This window comes from Colobus angolensis, unplaced genomic scaffold, assembly GCF_000951035.1.
Source record: "Colobus angolensis palliatus isolate OR3802 unplaced genomic scaffold, Cang.pa_1.0 Scaffold48, whole genome shotgun sequence".
NCBI classification, from domain to species: Eukaryota; Metazoa; Chordata; class Mammalia; order Primates; family Cercopithecidae; genus Colobus; species Colobus angolensis.
Window position 1 is genome coordinate 9,668,870 of NW_012118265.1, and position 18,251 is coordinate 9,687,120.

The following is an 18,251-nucleotide window of genomic DNA, read 5'->3' on the forward strand; positions in this document are numbered from 1 at the left end:
AGGTGAAGACGTAGACACCTTGAGGGGCCATTAGTCAACCTGCAACAACCATTTTAAACAGGTCCAATAGGTATGAACAGGCAAAACAGATTGGAGGAAAATACTAGAAAAAAAGGAAGGAAAATATTTTCTCCAAATTCTGAAGATTTTATAAAGAGTTATAAAAATGTTTAAAGACACAAAAATAGTTGTAAAACTGCCCACATTTCTAATACTGCCTAAAATAGGGACTAGTGATACTCATTTCAATCAAGATATTTCAACCAATTTGAAGTCTTGAACAATGCTTTCCATCAAATAAACTGAAGTCCACCATGAGAGAACAAAGAAAGGCAAGTCAGCAGACTGTGGGGTGCTGCATATCTCACGATATGAGTCTCAGAGAAAGTGAAAAGGGACCTGAGATGTGAAGGAAAAGAAGTGAATCAGGGATGGGGCACAAGGGAGAAAACCCCTGACACAGAGAATGTGCAGTGTATGTGAGTGAGGACAGATCTGGAGATAAAAGAGAGCATCACATATTTAAAGAACCAAAGGCAGGTTTATATGGCTTGTAGTGTATTTTGTGGTGGCAATGGGAGGGGGTGCTGCCAAAGAGGCAATGGTTACTTAACTAGGGGCTGGATCAAGATGGACCTTGGACCTTGTAAGACCTGTTGTAGGTGGATTTGATCTGAGGCAGATGAAGAGCTCTTGCAAATGATCTGAGTCTTCTGATACATAAACTTAATATTAAGATGGCAACACTTCCAAAACTGATATACAGATTCAACACAATCTCTATCAGACTCCTTAGCTGGCTGAAGATCTCCAGAAATTGACAAGCTGATCCTGAAATTCACATGGAAATGGAAAAGACCTGGAATTGTTTAAACACTTTTGAGAAAGAATAAAATTGGAGGACTTACGTTTCCTGATATCAAAAATCACAACAAAACTACAGTAATGAAGGCGGCACAACACTGGCAAAAGGATAGATATATAGACCGGTGGAATAGAATTGAGATTATAAATCCTTACATTTGCAGTCAAGTTATTTTTGCCAGGGATGCCATAATAATTCATTTCAACATTGGAAAGAATAGTTTTTCCAACCAATGCTGCAGAGGCAGTTGGTTGTTTATAAGAAAAGGAAAAAAAGGGAAAAAAGAACTTAGGCTTTACCTTATATCACACAGAAAAATTAACTCAAAATAGATCATAATCCTAGATGTAAGAATTAAGATTTGAAAACATCTAGGAGAAAGCATATAGCTTTCTCTGAGTCATTAGCTGTAAGGGAGGTGACAACACCACAATGAGATACCACTTTATAAGCACTAGAAGGGCTATAATAAAACAGGAGAATAACAAGTGGTGGTAAGGATGTAGAGAAATTGGAACCCTCGTACATTACTAATGGTAACGTAAAATAGTGGAGCCACTTTAGGAAATGGTTTGGCAGTTTCTCGAAATGTTAAACATACAGTTACCATGTGACTTACTAATTTTACTCCTGGATACGGGAGAATACATGTCTATATGAATATCAAAATGTTGGAAACATATGTTTACACAAATACTTGTAAAAGAATGTTCATAACAGCCGAAGAGTGAAAACAATCCTAATCTTCATTAACAGATAAATGGATAAATAAAATCTGCCACATCCATACGATAGAATATTATTTGGCAATAAAAAGAAATCAGTAACAAGGAAGAAGGTACCAATACATGCTAAAACATGAGCAAACTTTGAAAACGCTGTGTTAAATGAGATACGCCAGTAATAATGACCGCATATTTTATTATTCCATTTATATAAATGTCCAGAATAAGAAATCTTTACCAACATAAAAGTAGATTAGTGGTTATCTAGGGCTGGGGGTGGTAGTGGACAGAAAGGGGAATGATTCTATATTCCCAAATTAGTCCATGTGATAGTTGCAACTCTTTAAGTATAGTAAAACCCATTAAATTATACTTTTTAATTGGGTAAATTTTATGGTGTATAAATTATATCTCAAAGATATTTCTTAAATGAAGTACTAATATGTACTACAACATGGGTAACTTCAAACTATTATGCTGTATGAATAAACCAGACACAAAACCCCCATATATTGTGTAATTCAATTTAAATAAAATGTCCAGAATGGACAAATCTACCAAGACAGAAAGTAGATTAAGTGGTTTCCTAAGGCTTAGAGTGAGGGATGGATGGGAAGTAAGTTTTCCTTTTTGTGATGATGAAAGTGTTCTAAAATTAGACTGCAGTGATGAATGCATAACTCTGTAAATATACTAAAACAATATTGAACTGTACATCTTAAAAGGGGCTGGTGTGTGGTATGTAAATTATATTTCGATAAACTAAAAAATGTAAAAGGTGGTCTGGAGATTGATGTGGTCACTTTCTTTCAGTGTTGGGATAGATTAAAAGGGAAGATTGGAGGCAGGCAGGCATACTTAATTTTTTAGGTGAGAATTACAGCTGGTCAGTTTTCTTTATTTCAAATTTTTTCAAAAAATAGATGTTTATTCTCTGCAAGGCTGTGATAATAATAGTTTTCCAACTTTAGTCAATCACTTACCATCTTCACGATTTTTGTTGCAGCCACAGCATGCTATAGCTCTGTAACATGTGATGCTTCCAAGGAGAAAGAGGATGATGTAAGTTCTGTATGGTAAGAGTTGCTGTTTATTTAGTCAGCTGATATTGAGGTAGGAGATTAATCAGGCTGTCAAATTGTTTTCCTGAAAATAGATACAGCAGATGAGGTAGTAACCTGTGGCTTTCTCAATTCAGCAAGGCAGCTGTTTAAAGATTTTTATGCCTGCAGTGTCTGAATGTCTTTCTCCTTTGCTATAATTAAGGGCTTTCTCTGTTTAGACACACAGGGGCTCTTCTGTAACAAGTGATTAGTATTGATGTGTTAAAAAATCCCAAAGCCTACTTTTTACACACCTCGAGGCCTCTCATTAATAACTTGAATATCATAATAGCAACGCACTTATGAAAGCTGATTTATTTTTAGTCTTTTTTTCCTTCTCAGAATAAAGATACAGGCAAACCATAATGTCATAATGTCACAAAATTCATATTATAGGTAAACATGCTTTAACTGTTGGAGACATACATCTAAAAAACTACAGTTGACACTTGAACAACATGGGGGTTGGGGTGTTGACCCCCTCCCCTGTGCAGTTGGGAATTTGTGCATAACTTTTGACTCCCCCAAAACTTAACTACTAATAGCCTACTGTTGATTTGAAGCCCTGACTGATAACATGAACAGTCAATGAACACATATTTAGTATATGTATTAGATAGTGTATTCTTACAGTAAAGTAAGCTAGAGAAAAGAAAATGTTATTAAGAAAATCATAAGGAAGAGAAAATATGTTTACTATGTATTAAGTTGAAGTGAATCATTATAAAGGTTTTCATCATTGTCATTGTCACATTGAATAGGCTGAGGAGGAGGAGGAAGAGGAGGGATTTTTCCTGCTGTCTTGGGGGTGACAGAGGCAGAAGACGATCCACATGAAAGTGGATCCATGCAGTTCAAATGCATGTCGTTTAAGGGTCAGCTGTAATACACATTTTGCAAAGTAAAAACAGCAACTTAAATACATATAACTAGGTGCTATGTCATTACGTGACTGGGTAGGATGGCTCTGCATAGGAAATAAAACAAAGTAGATTAATGTGTGTATTCATCTGCTGGTATGGCATGAGTATTACCTAGGATTCCGAGTAACATGGAGAAATATAAAAGTCAAATGACATCTGACAAACTGTGCCTGACCAAATGACTGTGACCCAGCTGTAAGTGCACTGGGATGGCTGTAATGCCCCAGCTTCTCAGAAGCACTCAGCAGTGTTTATCTGCAGGAGATTTGGGGTTTGAGCTTTTCCTGGAAACCATATAACAGTCTTTAAATATTCTTAGCCTTTATTAATAACATGGGTCCAGAGTCTTTAGGAGCTCGGATGTTTTCTTTCGCTTGCAGGCGAAGACAGGTCTGGACAGGATGTGTTATTGTTCCTGGAAGGAAGCCTAACTTTCACCAGGGCCCTTGGAGAACCTACACAGATCAAACATGTCTAGGGGAGTGAGGTAAAAACATACAGCTCATGGTCTCAGGCCTAGGAGTCTTGGTGTGGACACATGGGATTAAACACCTATGGCCTTTTGCACCAACATTCATCTGGTGTCTTTTGCTTTGATTGGGGGTCCTTGAAGTCAGAGTCATGTGAAAATGGTAATTAGGTTCAAAGTATTATTGAGAAAACAATTTCACCTTGATAGTCAATGAAACCATTTGCTACTGCTTGCTCTGGCAGCACATTATTAAGCTATCATTGAATCTGAGCCTTGGAATGGCTCAGTCAGAACCAGAGCATTGCTGACTCTGTTAGGACCTAAGACCCTTAAGAAACAATGCTGTTTAGTCTGAAGCCTCCTATTTGGTGATGAGGGGCCTGAGGTCCAAGAGATGGAGAGAGGGTCACACAGTGAAAAAGCCACACTTCCAATTCCTGCTCTGGGACTTGGTCCATGTCCTTTCTCTCTACCCCTAGGCCTCTGAAAGGATGTGTGCTTTGGTGTCTGCACTTTAGCATACGCTGGATCTGTGAGCTCATGATTCTTCATTTGTAAAGTGAACAAAACATGAGATTTGGAATGGAATGCATCATTTTTAGTCCGTGTTCTGCCACTTTTATTAGTGTGGTGGTGGGAAACTTACTTAATTTCTGAGCCTCCCTTCCTGCCTCTGTGACTAGGGGCTAATAAACTACCTTAGAAACTTTTGTAAAGCCCATAAGAGGTCAATGAACATTTTTTGTGTGCATCATTTTCTTTAACCTGCACTTTAAGGTGAAGTGTTGCCCTCAGCTCACATTGTTGCCTTTGTCACTGGTGAGGCTCATGTCCCTGGGTTTCTTCCTGAGAGCTCCTTCTTCTCCCCTTCTTGCCAGGCCTCTCCTAGAGGTGTCACCCAAGACTGTTAGAAATGTAAAATCTCAGGCTACATTCCCAGACCTGTTGAATCAGAATCTGCATTTGGACGAGACCCCCTGGTGATTCACGTACACATTAAGATTTGGGAAGCCCTAATGCAGAAGCCCTAATGCAGTATTGCAGGTTTATTATTAATTGCTATAGACTAAACTCTCATCAAGTGAAAATACAGAGTGTGGGAACACTAACTTATTTCTGAGCTACTGTTAATGGCAAGATTCTTTTATCTGCTGTGAGGGTTCTGCCCTCCACTCCCCTAACTTCAATTGTCATGTAAGGAAATGGGATCCATGATTGATAATCTGAATTTGCTAGTAATCCATTATAATAAAGGCAAACGTGTTAGATCACTCCCCCAACTTCAGCTATAAAAAGAACACTAGAAATTAAAAATAAAACATTTATCCACCATTCTACTTGCATAACAGTGCAGATCTTTTCATTTTCCTATATGCTTTCTTAGCCCTTTATAGAAATGCATCCATAATTTGTGCATAGTTGTGACCATAGCACAGATGCAATTTTATATTTAGCATTTTATATTGTGTAGGAAGCATTTCCATGATGCTGCATGGCTATTATAATTGTAAATGCATATTGTAAAAATGTAAATAATTTCTTACACATTAAATCTTTGCTAATTACAGCCACTGTCCTTTGATTATATTTTATGACCCATATTTGAGATATCATTAGTGGAGGGATCAACCATAATGTTGTTGGCAGAGAGGATTGTAATCACTCTCTACTTATCTTTTTCCTAGATCTTTTAATTCTTTTCTTACTCTGAAGCTAAAAGAAAGAGAAAGACTTTTGTTTACAGCTACATTATGGTAGACTCAGTTCGTTATTTATCATAGTTTTTCTCTTGTTCAATCCTTACTAACATAAAATGAAAACTTAAAGTTTAACAAAGTATATGATATTTATATTTTGTAAACAGAATCATTTAATTTGTTGTCTGTTCTGCACTGGAACTTCTGAAGGTTATTTTCCTAGAAGGTTAAATGGAAAAGCCAATATACATGTTTTAAAATAAAACTCCCCTCCTCCTCGGTAAAAATAATTTGACATATACCTTGTGGTTGCAATAGTGATGAGAAGTAACTACATCCCTTTCTGAAAATAATTCACTTATCAGGAACATTTTGGGATTTGCATAATCAATGCCATCATGATTTGAGTGGCTACTGCTTGGCTTTATATTATGCATTTGATATATGTGTACATGAAAGAAAATATAACGTGCTTTTAAAAAGCTAATAAATGATATAAGACAAACTTACCCAATATAGGTATGTAAAATAAATAATAGTTGCAGGAGTTAGAAACTGTGAAAACAGGCAAAGTACCAAATTTCTAAGCTGTGACTTCTTGTTTATTGTCGGGAAGAAGTGGAGAGTAAGATACAGGAGAGCACTAACAGTCAGCACTACAGCCTTTAAGTTGGCTTTTCGTCCTAAAAATTCTACTGTTTATTGGCAAGTGACAGGGGCAGACAGTGACTACTAGTTATTCACCCAAAAGGATGAGTTCTAGTTATTTTTCAGTTGATCCTTCTTGCTATAAGGGAATAGAAACGTGGGGAAGGTGGACAGTGAGAGCAGGACAGGAGGACAGGGCATTTCTGAAGAGAATTTAGGGAGAGAACTTGCCTGATGAACTACCGTAGTGGAAGATCAGAAGAGTCAGGTAATAGTACAAGAGGCAGAGGCATTTGGAATGACAAACAAGAAAGTGGTAAGTGCTCAGATTTGAGAGAGAGGCAGATAAAAAGGCATTGTATGGAAACAATGAGAAGATTTACCTTCAGAAAGTTGTAAGGAGTTGGTTCTGTTTTCTCTCATATTTTGAGAGATCACATATAAAGTTTTTCTCTTAAAAATATAACAAGAAAGGAAATGGAAGAAAGCAAGTTTGTCCCATAGGATGGAGGCCAGGGATGGGTACAGCTTCGATATTCACCCAGAAGGGGATATCTGGGAGCAGGAACCAGAAATGGTTGACAGTGAGGCCAGGGAGTCAGCAGGGCCTGTGGAGATGAGGGCCTGAGCTCAGAACCTGCCTCAGAGAGGTATCAGTAAGCTGATTTCAACCTCTTCATAAAACTGTGAGAAAATAAGCAGTAGCATTTATTTACTTCATGTATTTGTATTTGGTTTTCTTGACACTCTGGATGATAAGAAAATAAAAAACAATTTGGATCTGGGCCTGTTTTTCTGGGATGAAGCTCTTGGGAAGAGAATGTTTCTTCAGTACTAACTCATTCTTAGGTACAGAAGACATCCCATTTAATCTTTTTTTTTTTTTTTTTTTCTCGAGGCGGAGTCTCGCTCTGCCGCCCAGGCTGGAGTGCAGTGGCCAGATCTCAGCTCACACTGCAAGCTCCGCCTCCCGGGTTCACGCCATTCTCCTGCCTCAGCCTCCCAAGTAGCTGGGACTACAGGCGCCCGCCAAATCGCCCGGCTAGTTTTTTGTATTTTTTAGTAGAGACGGGGTTTCACCATGTTAGCCAGGATGGTCTCAATCTCCTGACCTCGTGATCCGCCCGTCTCGGCCTCCCAAAGTGCTGGGATTACAGGCTTGAGCCACCGCGCCCGGCCCCATTTAATCTTAAGAACAGCTGGTTGAAGATGTTATGTCCACATTTCAGATGAGGAAACTAAGGCTCAAAAAAGTTAAATGGCTTACACAAGGTCACATGGAAAGCATAAGGCAGAGTTGTGGTTTTATTTCAGGCTCTCAGAATCAGCCAAGTGTTTTGCATGTCCACCTTAAGAATATTTTCCAAACAGATAAATGCTCCTTGAAAAAAGGATTCTGGGTTTGGATAAAATTGGCTAACTAGCAAGACATCACAAAACATTTAGTATACGACAAGCATTGTGAATGTCTAAGAAAGGGCTAAGCATGCAGCACGTCCCAAATTTATTTGATATCAGAACTCTTCATTTGGGGAACTCTGCACTGCCCTACATTGCCTTACATATAGAAAGTTGGTTTATTGCATGTGCAAGTGCAGTGAGCTGTACAGAGGAGGGAGGTAGGTAGTAGAAGCAGTAAAGCGAGTTTGTCTTTACAACAGACAGGAGTTCTGGGGTATATCAGAGCTCTCTGGGATACAAAGAGCACCTGCCATCAGGATTCCATCACAACAGAAGAGAAGGAGTGGAAGATGAAGTGGTGCTTGGGCTGGGCTTGAAGCTCTGCAGTGCAGATTTCACAAAAAGATGAACTAATCTGAGGGGTCTTCCATTTCTAAAATTTCTATTAAGAAATAGTTTCTATTTCTTTGTTGAGACTTGTATTTTTACATTTGCTTTAAGAGGGTTTTCCCTCACCTTATGGAACAGTGTTGTAATAGCTGCTTCAAAGTCTGTGGCTGATCATTTGGCAGCCCAGTCATCTCAGGGTTGGTGTCCACTGATTGCCTCTTCTCTTAAGAGTGGTTGAATGTGGTCCAGGCAATCGAAAAAGCCAGTTTCTGGTCCTCAATGTGGATCTGTTATGCAAGGCATTGTGTGTATTCTGCTTGTCTCCCAGCTTGATTTGTCTGAAACTCAAATTGCTCATCTTTATAAGACTCAAATGTTCTTCAGCATTTTAATCAACCCATTCTAAATATGTGTTATGAATATCAAAAACATTTCATGTCTTAAAATTTTTGATATAGTTCTTCAAAATTAGAGCCTATATAATTCACTTTCACATACAGGAGTCAACAGTTTCCTCTCATCTGTACCCCAGTGTTTTCCGAGCCTCTCCGCTCCTCCACGTGATGCAAATTCTCCAGTGGGAGAGTTCTCACGGGAGGTCTGGCCTACGAGGTGCTTAGAAACCAGGCTGGGCCTAAGCTGATAATTTCACTTTGGCATTGTTAACCTTCACCTATAACTGAACTAGAAATTCAGGTTGGAGTTTAGAGAAATTTCATTCTGAAACCCACAATTTTAACAATATGCTAATTTTGACCGGCCATCATTTAAGTATGACCAGACTTTAACTATAACTTTAACTGATCTTAAATATGGCCAGAGAGGAAGACTTGCTATTATTTTGAAAATGTTGCTCAGAAAAGAGAAAGATAGTAAAATGGAAGGATGAAGGGAGTATTTTAATTTTGTTTCCATTAATCTAAGCAAACGTAGGACATAGAGAAATTTCCTAAGGAAAAAATGTATGCATTGTATAATAATACTGTGAATATCATAATGGAAATCAATGAATCAAAGAAAAATCATCCCAAATTCCACCTTTCCAGTAATTATTTTGTGCGCATTAAAAAAGTTTCCTTGTTAATCCTTATCCAAATATTAGTATACCTTATACATGTAGTTTTAATTATAGTATGGAAACAACTTTGCATACTGCACCTTTCACAATATTATACATATACTGCTGTGTAATTTCTCTAATAGTTTTAAAATAATGAAAAATGTTTCCATCATGTAAATTCTTTCCAGTTTTTCAATATTATAAATAATTCTGTAATGAACAGTTGGGGCATATTACTTTTTCCTTTGGGAAAAACAGTTTGTTCAAATAAATTTTCACGGATGGAGGAATTACAGCCAGTGTATATTTTTCTAGTTCTTGAAATGTGTTGCTATTCTATTTTAAAAAAGATATTGCTATATTTATTTCAAAAATGTATATTACCATTAGTGTAAATTTGGAAACCACGTATCTTAGGATGATAAAGACCTTTGTGTTCTGGCACCTTCTGGTTTTCCAGTTTCCGCTTTCGTTGTCTACACCCACTCCCACCCTGTCTCTTTCAAACATACTGGTCTTTGTATTCCTTGAATGTGACATGCTCTCTTGTTGTAACGCCTTCAGGCATGCTGTTTGCAACACTCTTCCCCTGTTCTTCAGTCATCCTTTAAGCCTCAGCTTGGCTGTTAATTCCTCTAGAACTGGGTGCCCCTTCTTTGTATTTCATAGCTCCCAGGTTTAACCCATCACTGTTTTTATCATTTTGTGCTGAAATTGCTTGACTACTTTTCTATTTCTTTGCTTAGACAGTGCTGTGTTTATCTTGTTCCTGACTGTATTTACAGTGTTTAGCATCAGAGGAACTCAATAACTACATATTAAATGAAAAACAAAACAAACTAAAAACCCAAATAAAGAAATATGGAGAAAAATTCCACCCCGCCAACAAGGCTTTTTGCTATCACATATTAAATTAAAACATACTTATTGAATAAAAGACATAGAGTTAGATACTATAGCCACAGAAGATATTAAGGAAAGGTGGTCTTGGGGAAATTGCTCTCAAATAACTTAAGATTTGGTTAAGACTGGGAAGAAAGAGTTTGCAATTAAACGTTAAGTTTTTTTTTTTTTTTAATGGAGAAGGAATTTAAAAGCAAATGTGATGGACTGCAAGAGAAATATATTCCCCTTTTAGTGGCTAGGAAACAGAAAGGAGGAGGTATTTTATTTATGGTTGTATCTAGGAGTAGTAGGAAAAAGACATTTTCAATTAAAAACCTCTTAACGTTAACAATGAAATTATGGATAGAAAAATTATTGTAATTGGAGTCATAGTATATACAAATTTTATGTACTGCTTTTAGGTACTCCTAGCATAAGTATTTCCTTGTAGTTACATAATTTTTATAATTAATCCAGAAAAAGAGCTAAAGAAGGCAAGTAGGAGAAAAAGGAGACTCATATGGCACCCGGGACTTCCAATTAATGGGGAAAAATGTATTGAGAAATTATTGGAGGCCCTGTTAGGTGGTTATAATTATGAATATAAGAATATTTTTGTGAAAAGAGATAGCAGTTTAAAGAAATTATAGCATATGAAAGATACACAGAGCAAGAAGACATCCAAAATGGTACTTTTCAATCCAAATCAATCAATGATGAATATGATTCATACTTGAATCTTTCAAGTTTGTAGTATCTTTTAAGAAAAACTAACATGCTCAAGAAAGTGAGGTGCCTGCTGATGCTCTGGCAAAATGCTCTAAAAGCTGCTTTTCTCCTCAAAGACCCACCTAATAACCTACAAAGTCTATTTCTTTTTCAGGTTTAACTTTCAGGGATTCTGCTGAATGAAAGCCATGATCCACATGAACAAGGAGATTAATAAGAGGAAGGACATTTTGCCCAACATCACTTTGGGCTATCAGATCTTTCATACCTGTTTTACCATCTCCAAATCACTGGAGGCAGCTTTGCTATTTCTTACAGGGCAGGAAGAAAGCAGGCCCAATTTTAGGAACAGCACTGGAGCATTTTTGGGAGGAATTGTTGGAGCAGGTGGATCATCCTTATCAGTTGCTGCTTCAAGAATTCTAGGGTTATATTATTTGCCTCAGGCATCTCTGATTATTGTGCTGGTACTAACTTAAAAAAAAACAACACAAACCATACTTGTGGAAATTGCAGCAGATAGCAAGGTGCTCAGGTGAGGCTGAGTTAAGTTGCAGAGACAAATTATTATGTTCAGTCAGGCCTTAGCAAGTGTGAATTGATGTCTACTTAGAGGCAATTTAAAATTTTTCTACATCCCTTGGCATGCTGCTTTAATTTTTGGCTCTAGATTGTGACTCAGTGATTTGTATATTGACAACTCACTAGGCATAATACTCTATAGGACTGTGTTGGTTGGTCAGTGGATGGTATAAGAAACCATCCATAAATATGTGTTGGTTGGTCAATGGATGGTATAAGAAACTCACTTTTTTTCTTGCCTATATTAATGCTTATTATTCATGACAGTTTTGATTCATGCACTAACATACTGAAATGGGCCTAGGAATTATGCAAGATGGCTAGAGTTTAGAGGATGCTAACTTTACAGGTTATTTTAAATTCTGAGACAATGACACATTTCAACATAAGAAGAGATTATTCTAGGAAAAAATGATTATTAAGGAAATATGAATACAGCTCTATCATTATTTCTAAAGTATCAGTTGTCATGACTTATTAATGTGAATAAGCTTATTTGTGTTGCTGAAGTAATGAGAGAATTTGAAATAACTGTAAATAGTAGCATTACCAGATTATTTCTTATAAAGCTTCAAATACAAATGTAGAGGGAACAGGAAAATACTGAGAAATAGAACCAAGGAGAGAGGTTGGGTGACACAACTGACACCTTAGATGTGGGCTTCGTGCAGCTCAAACTGCTGCTGCTGTGAGCTCTGTCTTCCCAGGCACTAGCTGGAAACCTCTAGATAGATTTTCTCATTAAATGCTTGTAGTAAATATCCAACGAAGGTAAAAGAAATCTATGTGACGGACATTTTCACATTTGTTATCTCATTGAATATATTGAGCAATCTTAAAATGTAGATATCATTACCCTGATTTCACTTATAGGGAAACTGAGGTTCAGAAGGTTTAAGTAACTTCTCTAAGATTTTACAGTGATAAAATACGTATCCAGAATTAGATATCAGGTGTCTCTGCTTCTTAAATAAGATTATTTCCTACATAGGGCTTCCAATGTTGCTGTTTGCATGGTTCCAAAGAAGAATGTAAACTTTAGTCAATAGAGTGAAAATAGGACATGGGGTAGAGGAAACAGGAAATAAGAATATTCTAGCACTCATGAAGAAATTGACAATCTTGAGCGATGGAGTTACAATATGGGCAATCCTACTGAAGGTGGTGTGTTAGTATTATCACATCAGATGAGAATGCTATGGGACAGGGAAAAACGTGTCGCATTGTATCCGGAATTGGTGGGTTCTTGGTCTCGCTGACTTCAAGAATGAAGCCTCGGACCCTCATGGTGAGTGTTACAGTTCTTAAAGATGGTGTGTCCGGAGTCTGTTCCTTCAGATGTTCAGATGTATCTGCAGTTTCTTTCTTCTGGTGGGTTCCTGGTCTCGCTGACTTAAGGAGTGAAGCGGCAGACCTTCGCGGTAAGTGTTACAGCTCTTAAAGGCTGCGCATCTGTAGTTGTTTGTTCTTCCCAGTGTGTTTCTGGTCTCGCTGGCTTCAGAAACGAAGCTGCAGACCTTCGTGGTATTACAGCTCATAAAGGTGGCGTGAACCCAAAGAGCCAGCAGCAGCAAGATTTATCATAAAAAGCAAAAAAAAACAAACCTTCCACAGTGTGGAAAGGGACTCCAGCAGGTTGTCACTGCTAGTTAGGGCAGCCTGCTTTTATTCCCTTATCTGGCCCTACCCACATCCTGCTGATTGGTCCATTTTACAGAGAGCTGATTGGTCCGTTTTGACAGGATGCTGATTGGTGCATTTACAATCCTCTAGATAGACATAAAAGTTCTCCAAGTCCTTACCAGATAAACTAGACACAGAGCACTGATCGGTGCATTTACAAACCTTGAGCTAGACACAGACTGCTGCTTGGTGTATTTACAATTCTTTAGCTAGACGTAAAGGTTCTCCAAGTCCCCACCAGATTAGCTAGATACAGAGTGCTGATTGGTGCATCCATGAACCCTGAGCTAGACACAGAGTGCTGATTGGTGCATATATAATCCTCTGGCTAGACATAAAAGTTCTCCAAGTCCCCACCGGACTCAGGAGTCCAGCTGGCTTTGCCTAGTGGATCCCATACTAGGGCTATGGTTGGACTGCCCACCAGTCCAATCCAGCGCGCCTGCACTCCTGGGCGGTTAATGGGACTAGGCACTGCGGAGCAGGGGATGGTGCCCATTGGGGAAGCTCCGGCCGTGTGGGAGCCCACTGTGGGGGGGGGGCTCAGGCATGGAGGGCTGCAGGTCCCGAGCCCTGCCCCTTGGGGAGGTGGCTGAGGCCTGACGAGAATTTGAGTCTGGCATGGGCAGGCCGGCAGTGCTGGGGGAAGCTGGCACACCCTCTGCAGCTGCTGGACCGGGTACTAAGCCCCTCACTGCTCTGGACCGGCAGTGCCGGCCGGCCACTCCAAGTGCAAGGCCCGCTGAGTCCCCACCAGCCGGAACTCGCAGAGCCCGTGAGCACCCCCGGCAGCCCGGGTTCCCACCCGCGCTTCTCCCTCCACACGTTCCTACAAGCAGAGGGAGCCGGCTCCCTCCGGCCTCGGTCAGCCCAGAGAGGGGCTCCCACAGTGCAGTGGCGGGCTGAAGGGCTCCTCAAGTGCCACCAGTGTAGACGGAGAGGCGAGAAGGCGATGAGAGTGAGGGCTGCTAGCATGTTGTCACCTCTCAATATGTTCTTAACTGTAGGGTCAGTGAGGTTGAGGGTAAGCTCAATGTATATGTATATACATTGTGGAATGTATATAAAATGGTGAGGAATTCATGATCACTTGACCTCTACTCTTAAGTTCCCACTGTTGGAAAATACATACAGAGATCACTGGCAAAATGAGAAACTAAGTGCCTCTTCATTTATCTAGACAAGTGACTGTAAAATTAGGGCTTCTATCTCTGTTGGATGACAGGTCTTACATGTGAGGCTGAAGTGGTGCTTTCTACCACCTTTCTCAAGTTAAGTCTTGGGATCGACATACTCATAAGTCCTGGCAGAGAAAAACAAGGAAACAAAAGTGATAGGAAGGAGGGAAGGGAGGTGGAAGCGGTAGGGGAGAGAGAGAGAGAAGAATTGGGCTTGCCAAATGGATTGTGGGTCAACTCACTCCATCATTCATGTGGATGAGAAGTAAAATCTGAGGAAGAGCCTGGATGGCTTGATTCACTCCCATCGTCTGTGGGGTGCGTAGAGGAAAAAGCAAATGGCCTCCTTTTCCCTGCTGTGATCCCACTTGTGAAAAGTAGTGCATTGAATGTTGTATTAATCATCAGCTCCTCTGATTCCCTTGGGGCATGGGGAAGTGGATTTGAAAGAGTCCATAGGGAGGCCCAAAGTGTTCCCTCCAACACTCCACACTCCCATCCACTGAGCAAGGAAAGGAACAGAAATCCTTTTGTCTAAAGAAAGATGTGAAAATAAAGGGAGAAGAACTGTTAAGTTCCCTCCCTCCCCAATAAAAATTTTGTGAAAATGTGTAATTTGATATTTGGCTATTGCTTTCTAATAACTGCATGAATATTTTCAATTGTAGGTGGGCTATGCCTCTACTACTGCGTGATTCTTAGTGACAAATACCAGTTTCCATCTTATCTTCGTGTAATAGCCAGTGATAAGATCCAGTCGAAGGTCATGGCAAAACTTATCCAACACTTTCACTGGGTCTGGGTAGGCGCTATAGCAGCTGATGATGATTATGGAAAATACGGAGTAAAAACTTTTAAGGAAAATATGGAGAATGCCATCCTCTGTATTGCATTGTCTGAAATCATTCCCAAAGTCTATTCCAATGAGAAAATGTAAAAAGCTGTTGATGCTGTAAAGACCTCCACTGCCAAGATCATTCATTGTGCTTTATGCATCTGATATTGACCTCAGTCCTTTTTTTGCTGGAAATGGTTTACCATAACATAACTGACAGAACATGGATAGCGAGTGAAGCGTGGATTACCTCAGCCCTCACTGCAAAGCCTGAATATTTTCCGTATTTTGGTGGAAGTATGGATTTGCAATACTAAGAGCTGATATACCAGGATTAAGGGAATTTCTTTATGATGTGCATCCTAGCAAGGATCCACCTGATGTCCTGACCATTGAATTCTGGCAAATGGCCTTTAACTGTACTTGGCCAAATGGTAGTGTTCCATACAATATTGACCACAGAGTGAATATGGTTGGTAAAGAAGACAGATTACATGCCATGTCTGATACATTCTTTACTGGAGAGGAGAAGTTGGAGGATCTTAAAAATACCTATCTGGATGTGGCTCAGCTAAGAATTACGAACAATGTCAAACAAGCTGTGTATTCTATGGCTTATGCTCTGGACCATTTAAGTAGATGTGAAGAAGGTCATGGGCCATATACTCCAGGAAACATCTGTGCATATATACTTGACTTCGAGCCTTGGCAGGTAAGTCGTTGTTTGGTGTATGTCATGACACAGCTTGACAATTATAAGAATTCATGTCATTAAAACTATTGATTTGCCTTTGTGCTTAGTAGACATAATCTTATTACATGGTCACATAAAATAATGACTTGTTTATGTGGCCTAAGTGGGCATTTTAAAGTATCCATTTTTTAACAGTTATTATTAAATTTGTTGTGAATGATAGAAAACCCCCCAAAATAGTGCCTTAGACATGATAGTTTTTTTCCTTCACATAAATAAAGTTCAGAGATAGGCATTATAGGACTGAAAGAATGGCTTAGGGACCCACTCCCTATGGTGCTATTTCACCATCCACAATATGAGGGTTCACCTCATAATCTAAGATGACCACATAAGCTTCAAACCTCATGTCCATATTCTAATCAGCAGGAAGGAAAAAGGGCAAATATGTGTGCACCCCTCCACTTAAGGATAATTTCTAGAAATTACATATAATTCTCCTTATATCCCATTAGCCAGAATTTTGTTATGGTCATATCTAACTGCAAAGGAAACTGGAAGATGTAGTACTCATGAAGTATAGGAGGGGCCACACAAGGGCATGAATGCCAGGAGATAAAGATTATTGGGGGCCATCTTGGAGACTGATTCCCACATCTGTCTCTGGTGTGATCCCAGAAACTCATGTTGGGACATGGTAGCCTGAGTGGTATTCCCAGGTTGCCCACCTAATCAGAATACTCCTCTGCTTATATCCTTTAGTACCTCTCCTCTGAAGGATGAGCATCCCTGGTCTGGCACTTTCAGCCCTTTGTGATCTATGCTCTGTCAGTATCTCTGATTCTATCACTCCTTCCATTACCACTTTACTCTCCTGCAACACTGAATTGCTTGTCATGCTCAACAGAGTCCACAGTGGCTGGAACCATTGTATCTTCATTTTTACTTTTATTTTCAAATTAATTGCACAGTTTTATGTCACCTTAGTTTCCTGCGAAAACTTTTCTTTCTTTCCTTGTTTTCCATGACCTTGATACTTTTGATAAGTACTGGTCAGCCAGTTTTAAAATGTTTCTGAACTTGAGTTTATCTAATTTATTTTTCTTATGACTAGAGTGAGATTATGAATTTTTGGCAAGAATTCCATAGAAGTGATGTTGTATCATTTTCTATGCCTTATATCAGGAGGTGCATGATGTAATTATGTCTAATTACTGGTGATATTAACTTTGGTCACTTAATTACAGTGATGTCATCATGCTTTCTTGCCATGAAGTTATTGTGTTTTCCTTTGTAATGAATAATTATCTTGTGAAGTGATATTTTGAGGCTCTGAAGATGTTCTGTTTCTCATAACTTTTGACCACAAATTTTCACAGTCATTGATGGTTCTTCCTGCTTGAGATGATTATTGTGTTGTTTGAAAACTAATGGCTTTCTATTTCCCTTATTCTTTCCACATTTATTAGCTGGAATTCTACTCCTCCTCCACTTATTTATATCAATATGGACTCATGAATATTTATTTCTATTCTACAAGTAATTCTAATTTATAACTATCATTATATACTTTGCTGCTCAAAACTGCCCAGGTTTGACCATTGGGAGCCCTTTGAGTTGGTTCCTGTCTCCTCTTGACACACTCTTGTAATTTCTGAGCACTTTCTTACTTTCTGGAACCCCAAGATGTTCCAAGCTCATCTTGTACTTTCTTGGTTCCAGCACTGTTGTCAACCATTTCTCCAAAGAGTACTGGGACTTTGCATTTACTGAAGAATGGAATTTAGAAACAAGATCTGGGTGGGAGGTGAATTCATTGGTACTGAGGAGGTTGCAATAAATACAAAATGAGAAATTAAGTTATATTTTAAATGCATGGAAGAGTTCCTTGATTTTGAAAGAAATTCTCCAGGTTCTTTCTTTGCAATAAAGAAGAATGTTTCTATGATAAGGAACTACCCTCTAATTTATTATTTAAACATTTCAATATTATAATTTCAATTTGCTCAAAAAGCAACGATCATGTGTTAGGATTGCAGGGAAAAAGAGTGTTTAGGGAGGGCCAAGAAACTACATAGTGTCTAGGTTAGTGTTGGTAGATTAGTCTGTAACAGGTGCATTCTGTTTGATACAGTCTCCATATGATGTCAGTAAGTCAAAACCATGAAAAGCAAGTCCTCACAGTGGAGAGGGTTAACGTGACCATTTGCATTTTTAGTAGAGATGGGGTTTCACCATCTTGGCCAGGCTGGTCTCGAACTTCTGACCTCATGATCCAACCACCTTGGCCTCCCAAAGTGCTGGGATTACGGGCATGAGCCACTGTGCCCAGCTGGTTATTTCTTTACTTACAAGTACTTTGGAGTTCATAGTATTCTCAG

General features: G+C 39.0%; 1 pseudogene; it reads left to right on the top strand.

Annotated features, from left to right (window-relative positions):
- The first annotated feature begins 6,938 nt into the window (after window positions 1–6,938).
- LOC105524007 overlaps window positions 6,939–18,251 on the top strand; it is a 19,972-nt pseudogene continuing 8,659 nt past the window's right edge.